This window comes from Chenopodium album, chromosome 4, assembly GCF_948465745.1.
Source record: "Chenopodium album chromosome 4, dcCheAlbu1.1, whole genome shotgun sequence".
NCBI classification, from domain to species: Eukaryota; Viridiplantae; Streptophyta; class Magnoliopsida; order Caryophyllales; family Amaranthaceae; genus Chenopodium; species Chenopodium album.
In genome coordinates, this window is record NC_137837.1 from 32,122,739 (window position 1) to 32,132,726 (window position 9,988).

At 37.7% G+C, this 9,988-nt stretch overlaps 1 non-coding gene across 1 annotated transcript; it reads left to right on the forward strand.

The window, feature by feature from the left end:
• Positions 1–330: 330 nt before the first annotated feature.
• Positions 331–436, forward strand: LOC145629646 (small nucleolar RNA R71). The gene has a single exon (XR_014111807.1). It is a non-coding gene; the product is annotated as a small nucleolar RNA R71 (small nucleolar RNA).
• Positions 437–9,988: the final 9,552 nt, after the last annotated feature.

A 9,988-nucleotide genomic window follows, 5' to 3' on the forward strand; every position in this document is an offset into this window, starting at 1 on the left:
ATTGGGAGGGAAGATTTGAAGCTTGGGAAGAAGAATTCTCTAATTTTTCCTTGATTGCAATCATTTCCTTTCCCAAGTTTGTCATTTGTGAGGAGAGATTGTTGATTTACATTTAGATGATCAACCAAGTACAATGAAGAGCTACTCTTGCTAGTTGAATCCTTCTCACTATCTTGCCAATCTTTATAGTACCTCACCACATCTTTAATGATGTCTACCACTTCTTCCTCCGTCCTATTCATGATGGGACCTCCGGCTCCCCCATCAAGGCATGACTTGCCTTGAGGACTTAGGCCTCCATAGAAAATTTGAATAACTTGATAGATTGGAATTCTGTGGTGAGGACACTCCCTTTGATACTCTTTATATCTCTCCCACGCTTCATAGAGGCTCTTACTTAGCTTTTGTTTGAAACCCTGAATCAAAGCTCTAGCCTTCGCCATTTTCTTTTGTGGATGGAAAGGGGATAGAAATTCCTTGGTAATCTCGTCCCATGTCCTTAGATAATTCGGCTTAACCTCCTTGTCTAGCCATTCCAAAGCACGTGCTTTGAGAGAAAATGGAAAGATCTTGAGGCAGATGAATTCATGGGAAACTCCGTTCACCTTGATAGTATTACAATATTTTTCTAACTCCATAAGATGGTTTAGTGGGCTTTCATGCTAGGCCCCACTAAATTGTCACCCCTCTATCAAAGTGATCATTGCCGGCCTTATGTCAAAATCATTTGTCGGTGTTGTAGGTGGAGCAATTCCACTCTCAAATCTATATGCACCAAGAATCCCCAATTCACTTAATTCTAACCTCGGATTTTCTCCCATTCTTGCTTGTTCTTCTAGTTGTGGTTCTTCCTCACTTGAAATGCTAGAGCTCAAAGATCGTCTAGCAACCCTTAATTGTCCTCTAAATCTCTGGATCAAATGACACTAGTGAATGACCACGTAATCTATGCATAAACCTTCAAAAGAAATGATTAGTAGCACGGCTACAAGTGTATCCTAAAAGAGAAAAATATTTTTGATTTTTTTTCAATTAAGAATAAAATAGACTAAACAACTATAACAAAGCACCAATGTCATTCCCCGGCAACGGCGCCATTTTGACAAGAGGAAAATGTAGGTCGTTATCTACCTCTCCCTAGAGCCAAACCTAATTTGTAAACACTCCACCAACCTAATACAAGTATATGGTAAGTCAAGGGTCGAACCCAAAGGAATGAGTAGGTGCAAGCTATAGCCTATGTCAAGCTAATTCGAAGAATATAAATGGTTGTGGTTGGTAACGAAAGTATCAAGAAGCTAAACAAATCGAGAATTTCATTATGCTAAACACTAGGGATATAAGTTCCACATGCAAGCTCATTGATTATGCTAATTGATAGATCACTCAATCGATTCAACATCACAAGGGACAAACAATAGTTGCAATCAAAGGAATAAAAAAGCTATCTCCTATAAGCCAAGCTAGGGTTCACTATGAATGGCTAACAAGGAAAATCACAATCAAATTCAATCAATTACAGCAATTCTCAAATCAAGGGTTCATGTCATTGAAATTTGCAATGCAATCTAGATTAATCTTATAGGTTGATCACTCCTAGTCTAATTAATCACATGCATTACTATGTCAACCAATTTAATAGCAAAAATTCAAACAATTAAGTATTATCAACTAGAAAAAATCATCAATCAAGCACACTTCCCCTTCTCCCTAGCAACTAATCTACTTACTAATCATGGTGAAATTAAGAAACAAATAAAATTTAATTAAATTCATATTCATTTAAAGCTTAATCAAAAGTAAAATCAATCAATCAACAAATTCTAGAGCAAGGAATGTATTCTCAATCAAAATTCAATAAACTAGAAAGAATTGCATTAAAAGTAAATCAAAGGAAAGAAATCTTACAAATTTTCATTGAATTAAAGAAGGAATTTCAAGATCCAATTGAAATCTAAGATCAAATTCAATTACAAAACAAGTAAATCTTAAGCTTCTCTCTCTACTATTTCTGGAAAATTATATCTAAAGTATAAAAAATATGTCGCCCTAAAAAAAGAAAGTCAAAAGATATAAATAGAAAAATCGAGCGAAGGGGGATGCACAGGGTCGTGCGCGTGCACCCACCAGTCGCACGCGTGCACAGCTTGGTCTGCACGCACGCACCCATGTTTGGTGCACGAGGCCTTGGCTCTCTCGCTTGCTTGATCAAACTCCGCACTCCCGAGCATCCCCATCATAAGTGCACTCGAGATGATGCCTGCGAGCAGGGCAGTCCCAAAAGGAGCAAATTGACTTGATTATTCACCTACAAAAAACAAATAAAACTAAGAGAGAAAGTATAACAAAATAATACAAAAACAAAAACTATGAATTATCATCTAAAAATATGAAAAACTCGTAAAAACTAAACGAGAACCAAAATGAATTATAAAATGGAAAACAAAATAAAACTAAGAAAATTATATTAAAATTATGAAAGAAAATAAAGAAAACGAACCTAAATCTTATTCTTTTGAGCGCCATAAATGACGCTCATCACCTGCGAATAGAAGTTGCCTTCTATCCAAATAGAGGAAACCTCAAGCATCTGCTAGGAAAGAAGAAAGACAATTTAACCAGTATCGACAAGGCCGCAACGGCAAGCAGGGCCCCAAAGCCGCTTGTAACTGAGGTAGTAGTTAGTGATATTTCTGGTGGTTCAGATATTTGTGGACTAACCTATTACTTAGCCAAAATAATTGCAATGCCGTCAACAGAAAATGCAAATGTCACGAAATATTTAAGAGATCTTTTGAAAAAGAAGCTAAAAATTAAGGCCATCACTTTCGACGATGACGACAGCAACAATACTAACAAAGAGCATGAAGATTCCTTGGTGATTTCTCTGATGGTTAGGAATTGTCTACTTCGAAGGGTGCTAGTCGATGGAGGAAGCTCGGCAAATGTTCTATTTCGGAGGACTATGGAAGATATGGGGCTGAAAGATAGCAACGTCGTCAGAAGGTCGACGACCTTGGTCAATTTCAGCGGTAAGACTATGTTAGACTATGTCAAAATTCAATGTCGTCAATTTCCCTTCAGCTTACAACGCCATCATGGGAAGACCATGTATCCACAAACTAAAAGCCATCCCTTCCACCTACCACCAATCAGTCAAAATTCCAACCCCATGGGGAATCAAAGAGATTAAAGGAGAACCCCGTGAAGCCAAACACTGCTACAAAACAACCTTAAAACCAACCATGAGAACCGCATAGAAAATATAGCAAGTCCCGACACCAGACAATCCCAACGACCTCAAAATCGACGAAATACACCTAGATCCTGAAAAGTCAGATCAAATCGTCCGTTTCTGAGCAAAATTAGCACCTGAACTTAAAAACACTATCCTAACCTTTCTTCGAGAGAATAAAGACTGCTTTGCCTGGTCTCATGAAGAAATGACTGGCATAGATCCTAGCATCATCTCACACGAGATGAACATCGACCCAAATCATAAGCCCGTAAAGAAGAAGCGTTGAAAGTTTGCTTCAGAACGAAATAAAATCATCAATGACGAAGTGCAGCAACTAATCGATATAGGAAAAATAAGAGAAATTAAATATCCAAGTTGGCTAGAAAATGTTGACATCGTCAGCAAAAAGAATGGCAAGTGGAGAGTTTGCATCATTTACACCGATCTCAACAAAGCGTGCCCAAAAGATCTGTTCCCGTTGCCGCACATCGACGCCATGGTAGACGCAACAGCAGATCATGAGCTCCTGAGATTTGTGGACACTTATTCCGGATACAATCAAATCCTAATGCATCCTGATGACCAGGAAAAGAAAGCCTTCATGACCGATGAAAGATATATATTGTTATAAAGTTATGCCTTTCGGACTAAAAAATGCAGGTTCGACGTACCATAAACTAGTCAATAGGATGTTCAAGGACTAACTAGGGGACACAATGGAAGTATACATCAACGACATGATAGTGAATTCCAAGAATTCTAAGGATCACGTTGACCACCTTCGTCACATTTGAGGCATTGCGGAAATATGGTATGAAATTTAACCCTACTAAATGTTCTTTTAAAGTATTTGCTGGTAAAATTTTGGGCTATGTAGTAACGTAAAGGGGAATTGAAGCTAGTCCCGACCAATTCAGGGCCTTAATAAATATTTAATGCCCCCAAAACGTTAAAGAAACACGGAAATTGACAGGACGAGTGGCAGCGTTAAATCGCTTTATTTCCTGATCGTCGGACAAATGCCATCTTTTTAAAATGTTTTATGAAAAATTAAAGGCTTTGAATGGACCGAAAATCATGCAAAGCATTACATATTTAAAGAAATACTTAATGACACCACTTCTCTTATCGAAGCCCAAAACTAACGAGCCTTTGCAGCTTTATATTGCCGCCAGCGCTATCGTCGTCACTGCAGTTCTGACCAAAGAAGATGACGAGGCTGGGCAGCTATCGGGTTAATACGTGAGTAAAACCTTGCTCCCAACATAGGTAAGAAATTTGTCTTTTGAAAAACTAGCCCTTACTTTAATTACTGTTGTTAAGAAATTGAAGCTTTATTTTGAAACCCACCACGTAGTGGTGATGACTAATTATCCACTCGAATTTTTTTTTAGAAAGCAAGAATTAGTAGGACGATTAGGCAAATGGAGCATCTCCCTAATCATAATGGACTTCGAGTACCAACCCAGGAAAACAATCAAGTCGCAAGCTCTAGCCGAATTTGTGGCTAACTTCTGCCCCGATTTACAAGCCATAGCTGATAAAGAGGTAGAAGAAATCAACAGCGTTAACAAAGAAAGCAAATAGATCCTGTTCGTCGACGGCTCGTCCAATCAATGAGGAGCTGGCCTGGGAATGGTGCTAAAGTCGCCACAAGGGGACATGATATTACAATCCATATCTTGTGATTTCAAAGCAACAACAATGAAGAAGAATATGAAGCTTTGATTGCAGGCATGATCGTCGCCAAAGACTTGGGAGCAATAGCCTTAGACGTATACAGTGATTTTCTCCTCTTCGTCAGCCAAATAATAGGAGATTTTGCTACAAAAGATTCAAATAAGACATCCTACCTTGAAGTAGCCAAAGAAAAATCCAAACACTTCAACCTATTTACAATCCAACAAATTTCACAAGACCAAAATGCCCAAGCCGACGTACTTGCAAACTTAGCCTTTGCTCTTAAAAGACCACCTTCACAAATATCCCTCTAGTCCCCTTACAAAACCCATTTGTATCTGATATGTGTCATAAATTGCACCTATTTGATTAGAATTTAGGTTGTTTTTACCTTCTTTTCATAGCTTTCATTCTTAATAAATGCTTAGTTTTATGCTTTTGCTCTTTGTTTTTCCTTTTCTCTCTTATTTTGTGGGTTTGTTCATTTTAATGGTTTTTCTAGTGTTTTCTCCTTTATTTGTTCTCTTTTTGTGGTTTTAGGTATTGTACGAGGTTTGGGTGTTGATATGGATGGATTAATAAGGTGGAAGATGCGTTTGGAGCAAGCTCATGGAAATAGAAAAGCTCAAGATGCAAGTAGATAGATTCTCCAAGTTCTAGCTCTTGCGCTTTCAAGTCGTGCTCTTATGAGGACTGGGTGTTGAATCCACTGTCAAGTGCTTTTTGGGACTGCCACTATTGGTGTCCATCATCATTATTTTGTGCTCTCATTCGAATCCATTAGCAAACGCACGAACCCTCGAGAAGAACTGAAGAAACCCAAAGGAGTGCGGGCGCGCAGCTGTAGGGAATATTTCAAGCATTACCCCTAGCTTAAACCCCATTGTGATCATACACTTAAGCATGGTGGCGTCCAAAGGGAAGTAAGCTATAGCAAAAGAGTCGCCAACAAGTTTGAGGAACTTGTAAACCGTTCATAGGGTGAAGGTTACACCCCTTAACGATCCAAGAGATCGTTAACTCCAATAGGTCTGAAACCATGACTGGAAGTTCGGGGATGAAGGTACAAATCCAATCTAACAGAGAAAGAACCTGCCCTAATAATAGGCCTCTACTTTATTCTTCTCGTATTCATGTGCACTTTCTTATTAACACGCAATCAATAGGTTTTCCTTAAACCTGTTTAGTCTATGTTGGTTGAGTATTAATGCACAAACAAATCTATTATTGGCGATCACTTGAATTATAATCAAATTAACACTAAACAAGATTATCAATTATCTTATCAAGCTTAATTACAAATACAAATTCCCATTAAACATGAATAAAAGGTGTGATAAAGCAATAACAATAAATATATATATCAAGCAACATAACAATAATCATCATTATAATCATAATTAAAATAATCATGTTCAATCATAATAATAGCAAGATCCTAGACATGATACTAACAAGATTAATAACAAACCCTAGCATGTCACTAAACAATAATAATCAAATCTTTAGCCCTAACATGATACTAACATGCTATTAAGAAAGAAAATAGGAAGCATCATAGAAATTATAATTTATATAAGGATCTTATTCTTTACCCCAAACATCATACTAAGAAAAGCATCCTAACATGATGCTAGGAAAAGCATCCTAACATGATTTATATGTCAAAAATATCAATTAATCAATTAAAGTACTTACTTGGATACCTCATACCTTTTTCTAAAAATAAAATACACGCGTTATTAACTTCAAGGAAAATATAAAATTAAACAATTAAATTAAATAATTGAAATAGAGATTTGGGACCAAACCCTCAGAAATATCAAACCTTTCACGTCTATGGCGAAGGCAACTTCAAACTTGGCTAGGTGTGTCTAGGGCTAATGTATGAGGAATTATCTTTGTAAAAGGTTAGGCTAGAAAGAGGGAGAGAGAGAGAATAAGATTTAGCTTAAAGAGAGAAAGGAATAGAGAATTCTGGTTAAAAGTTGTTGATTGAAAACGGAGGTCCAGGGACCCTAATTATAATAAAATAGTCCTGAATTGATAGAACGAATAAGAGTTTGAAAAGGAATAAAACATGCCTCTGTCGCCAGGCGACAAACTTGTCGTTTGGCCCTGCAAGACATCGACGCATTTTTGCTGTAATTTCCGCAGTGCCAATACATCGGCGCAGTTTTGCTGTTTGTGAACCATTACGTCGGTGCTTTTACTGCTTGTGAACAGTTATGTCGGTGTCTTTTCTATGAGCCAATGTTTAGGCGCTTTAAGCTAAGTGAGACGATCTTTTATCAGGTCGATCACTTTATGTGATTGTAATCAAGCCAATTACTAAATCATGTCAAATTGCTTAGAGGGGCTAACTGACGTACCAGGGAACCCAGAAATTTCTACACTAGGTCCGCATAACCTAATATGGGGGCCACGCATTGTGTCGCCGCACCAACGCCTGCTTGGAAAATTTTTCGCCGCTCTTTGCTTCTGTCGCCAGGCGACAGCCTTGTCATCTGGCGCTGGAGTCGGGTCATCCTTATTTTGCTCTTTCTGCTGCCGGTTTTGCTCCGAACTTTGAACTTGGTCGTTTCCTTTCAACCAAATCCGCTAAAATATTTTGTAAATTAAAGCTCTTCATCTCTAATTTACTAATCTTTGTAACTCCTCTCATCTTGGAAGAATCTCATGTGTCATATTCGCAGTTTTTCAAAAAAATCCGGGAATGTTGTTGCTTGCTGTGATGCACCTGCATTTATATTTAAGACTATAGGACTTTGCTCATCTCTACAATTATCTTACGGTTGACCTAAGACTTAGTGTTGTTTATCATTAAGATTTAATGTGTTTCAAACATATATGACTTGCCATGACTTGACTCAAAGTGTTTGACACATGCATGTGACTTGACTCAATTCAAGATTATAAGACACGACATGAATCAATGTTCATGAATCGTTTGTGCATTATAGTGTAATCGTGCGACTAAAAAAAAAGCAAAAAATTTCCCGTCATTTTTTGTGGAGGGTACCGACTTTCTCTCGAAAAAGAAAGACACAAAAAGGAAGAATTTTTTTATGGTGCATGTTAAATAAGCTTAGTCAAATGTTGTTTGATACTTTTTCTCAATGTGCAAATATTAATTCATCCTAGGCTATCTTAATTGTTGACTTAATGATGAAAGTATTTGGGTAACTTAGGCACGGAGGCTAAGCACTTCGTACTTTGTGATGCAATGATGAGTGATGAGTCATTTTGTTATGACGAAGTACGCTTCGATGTTGTGTTAAGATTTCATGACAAAGGGTTCCTAAGGAAAGGACTATTTGGTCATGTATCTGTGCAGTGTGTGAAAGTGACACTAAAGGTAGGCTGCAAAGACTAAGTGTATGGAAAAATATTATTTTTAGAAGAGTCAAATAATGGTGACTCTTAGGCTAGGTAAGCTAATGATGTAAGGATCAAGCCCCCAAGTCTAGCTCTAAGTGGATAGGGATGAGCATAGGAGATCCTTGATATGATCATGATGTAAGTGTGTGAATGTGAATATGAATGCATTTTGTTACGGATGCACCTCGATGTGAGGTTGCCTACGTATTCGTTAGGAATCAGGCCGAACGTAGCTCCAGACAAACCTCGCACAAGTGTGTATACCTCAAAAAGGTATTTTGAAAGGTTGTAATGTGGTTAGACTAAAGGTTATAAAAGAAAGGGATAAAGGCTCAGAACCCTAGATAAACCCCCAAGGTGTGCAACCTTGCTTTTGAATATTTTTATGCTTGAGGCTTTCTAGTCTTTTTTTAGCTCACTCATTTACTTTAGCATTTATTTTATTTTTATAAGTGTGGGCAATCTCGATCATGCGGTCTATCACTCACTAGGTATTCAGGTTTCTCAGGCACGGTATCGAGCACTCGATAAGAGACGCAATTTGAGACTTGTTCATATCAAAGACATGTTCATGTCAAAGATTTTGGAGCACTTGCCTTTTTGTACACTTTATTATTTCTATTTTGCAATTTTAATCTTTTGAATCACTTAAGCTTTTGTTATTCGAAAATTTCATAAGTTATACACCATCCCATCCCAAGGTTAGGTAGATGTGGGTTGAAGAAAGAAAGGTCAATCGTTAGATGAGGCTGAAAGTGGTTTATCAAGAAAGGATTACATATTTGAAGGGTAAAAGAAGATATGATATGATATGGCTACAAGAGGTGCCTCAAATCATTGATATACCTTGTGCTCAGTTCGACATGGATATATTTTTATTTATTTTTTTTTTATGTGATGTAATGCAATGATCATATGTAAGAAAATAAATGCTCATTTTATTAAAAGGTAAAAAGGAAAAACCTAGAAAATAAGATCTAAGGAAAATAAAAGGTGCCTATGCTAGACTTATTGGGGAAAGGAAGAATAAAAGAAAAAATAGAAAAAGAGGTCACGAAATCTTGTCGTTGAAGCCTGCCTCTTGTCTTGTGCTCATCACCCGGTCTTCTTGCTAGCTGGAGGTACGGGAAGCTTGTTATTTTCGATCAAATATTGGATAGCCTCTTTTAGCTTCCAACAGTACTCAATGGTATGCCCCCTACCTTGACGGTACTTGCAATGTGCATCTGGGTTCCAACTAGGCAATCTCTTCTCAGGTGCGGGATCTTGTATAGGTCCAGTGGGAGTAATGAGTCCCTTGGCATGGAGTCGGTCGAAAGCAGTATCATAGCTCATCCCAATGGGGTGAAGTCTTTCCTTAGTTGTTTCTTAGATCCTTTGTTATCCACGGCTAAGACTTCACTGAGATCAAAGGTACTAACATTGTTACTCGAGTGGGCGTTTGCTGAAGAAGAAGCATTGTCGTTCTTCTACCTTTTCCAGCCACTACGGTTACTATTGTTAGTAGCCTTTTGCTTTGCGAGGTCATCTTCGATCTCGATGCCTATGTCATAGACGGCCTTGAAAGTATTCAAGTTGTGTTGATATTTTAAATGCTTTGAATACTTTTCTTGGAAATTTTTTATGAACATCCTCATAGATTCTTTTTCAATAGGGACTTCGAGCATGTTAGCGGAAATTTCCCTCCAC